This window comes from Arachis hypogaea, chromosome 19, assembly GCF_003086295.3.
Source record: "Arachis hypogaea cultivar Tifrunner chromosome 19, arahy.Tifrunner.gnm2.J5K5, whole genome shotgun sequence".
Classification (NCBI taxonomy): Eukaryota; Viridiplantae; Streptophyta; class Magnoliopsida; order Fabales; family Fabaceae; genus Arachis; species Arachis hypogaea.
The window spans coordinates 92,727,889-92,730,542 of NC_092054.1; the positions used below are offsets into that span (position 1 = coordinate 92,727,889).

Here is a 2,654-nt window from a genome sequence, read left to right on the forward strand (position 1 = left end):
CCTAGGCTACTAGTTTTCTATAAATAGGACCATTTGCTATTGTATTTACAGACTTTTTCAGATACTTTTTCATCTTTGAAACTTATATGTTCACGTTTGGGGGCTGGCCTCACGGCCATGGCTAGACCTTTTGTTCTTATGTATTTTCAACAGTGGAGTTTCTACACACCATAGATTAAGGTGTGGAGCTCTGCTGTTCTTCATGAATTAATGCAAAGTACTACTGTTAGTTTTCTATTCAATTCACGCCTACTTCTTCTCTAAGATATACACTCGTTCTTCAACTTGATGAATGTGATGATCCGTGACACTCATCATCATTCTCACCTATGAACGCTTGCCTGACAACCACCTCCGTTCTACATGCAAACAAGCTTGAATGTGTATCTCTTGGGTTTCTAATCTAAGATTGGAACCTTTGTGGTATAGCCTAGAATTATTGGTGGTCATTCCTAAGATCCGGAAAGTCTAAACCTTGTCTGTGGTATTCTGAGTAGGATCTGGGAAGGGATGATTGTGACGAGCTTCAAACTCGCGAGTGTTGGGCGTAGTGACAGACGCAAAAGGATCAATGGATCGTATTCCAACATGATCGAGAACCGACAGATGATTACCCGTGCGGTGACAGTGCATTTGGACCATTTTCACTGAGAGGATGGGAGGTAGCCATTGACAACGGTGAAACCCAACATCAGCTTACCATGGAAAGGAGTATGAATGATTGGATGAAGACAATAAGAAAGCAGAAGTGCAGGAGGAACAAAGCATCTTCATCCGCTTATCTGAAATTCTCACCAATGAATTACATAAGTATCTCTATCTTATTATATATTTTATTCATCTTTTAATTATCAATTCTCCATAACCATTTGAATCTGCCTGACTGAGATTTACAAGGTGACCATAGCTTGCTTCAAGCCGACAATCTCTGTGGGATCGACCCTTACTCACGTAAGGTTTATTACTTGGACGACCCAGTACACTTTCTGGTTGGTTGTGTGGAGTTGTGACAAAGAGTTGAGATTACAATTGTGCGTACCAAGTTGTTGGCGCCATTGATGATCACAATTTCGTGCACCAATGGCATTCAGAGTATCAATCTCAAGAACTCTTTTCTTCTTATTTGTCCCATTATTCACAGGGTTCCTTTCAGAAGTGTACATGAATTCATTATTTGCAACCATCTCAATGAGTTCCTGAGCTTCTGCAGGCATCTTCTTCAGATGAAGAGATCCTCCAGCAGAGCTGTCTAATGACATCATGGACAGTTCAGATAGACCATCATAGAAGATACCTATGATGCTCCATTCAGAAAGCATGGCAGAAGGACACCATCTGATCAATTGCTTGTATCTTTCCCAAGCTTCATAGAGGGATTCACCTTCCTCCTGTCTGAAGGTCTGAACCTCCACTCTTAGCTTACTCAATTTTTGAGGTGGAAAGAATTTGGCTAGAAAAGCACTGACCAGCTTTTCCCAAGAGTTTAGGCTTTCGTTAGGTTGTGAATCCAACCATATCCTAGCTCTGTCTCTTACAGCAAACGGGAAGAGCATAAGTCTTTAGACCTCAGGGTCAACCCCATTGGTCTTGACAGTATCACAGATTTTCAAGAATTCAACTAAGAACTGATGAGGATCTTCCAATGGAAGTCCATAAAACTTGCAATTCTATTACATTAGAGAAACTAATTGAGGCTTTAGCTCAAAGTTGTTTGCTCCAATGGCAGGGATAGAGATGCTTCTCCCATAGAAGTCGGGAGTAGGTGCAGTAAAGTCACCAAGCACCTTCCTTGCATTGTTGGCATTGTTGTTGTTTTTGGCTACCATGGCTTCTTCTTGTTTGAAAATTTCTGTTAGGTCCTCTCCAGAGAGTTGTGCTTTAGCTTCTCTTAGCTTTCTCTTCAAGGTCCTTTCAGGTTTAGGATCAGCTTCAACAAGAATGCCTTTGTCCTTGCTCCTACTCATATGAAAGGGAGGAGAAGAAAGTATGGAATCCTCTATGTCACAGTATAGAGATTCCTTGAGATGCCAGAAGAAAAGAAGAATAGAAGAAGGAGGTAGAAAGGAGAGAATTCAAACTTATAGAGAGAGGGAGTCCGAATTGCACATTGAGGAAGAGTGCTAGTCCCTTAAATAGAAGAAGGTGAGAAGGGGGAAAAGAATTTTTGAAATTAAATTTTGAAAGATTTTGAAATAATTAAAATAAATTTTGAAAAAAATTGATTGATGATTTTCGAAAATTAAAATTGAGAAAGTAGTTAAGTGATTTTGAAAAAGATTCTGAAATCAGAAATAAAAAAAAAGATATGATTGAAAATTATTTTGAAAAAGATGTGATTGAGAAGATATGATTGAGAAGATATTATTGAAAATCAATTTAAAAGAAATTTTTAAAATTAAAGTTGATTGCTTGACTAACAAGAAATTAAAAGACATGATTCTAGAATTTAAAATTTGATCCTTTTCTTAATAGGCAAGTAACAACTTGAAAATTTTGAATTAAATCATTAATTGTAGCAAGGATTTTCGAAAATACTAAAAAAATGGAAAGGATTTGATTTTGAAAAGATATGATTGAAAAGATATGATCTGAAAAAAGATTTGAATGCCCAGCTTTTTCTATGTAATTCCTCTGCTGCATGTTCTGAATCTTCA

At 37.6% G+C, this 2,654-nt stretch overlaps 1 non-coding gene across 1 annotated transcript; it reads left to right on the plus strand.

The window, feature by feature from the left end:
- The first annotated feature begins 1,313 nt into the window (after window positions 1-1,313).
- On the plus strand, window positions 1,314-1,421 carry LOC112781019 (small nucleolar RNA R71). Its single transcript, XR_003191820.1, has one exon. It is a non-coding gene; the product is annotated as a small nucleolar RNA R71 (small nucleolar RNA).
- The last annotated feature ends 1,233 nt before the right edge of the window (window positions 1,422-2,654 follow it).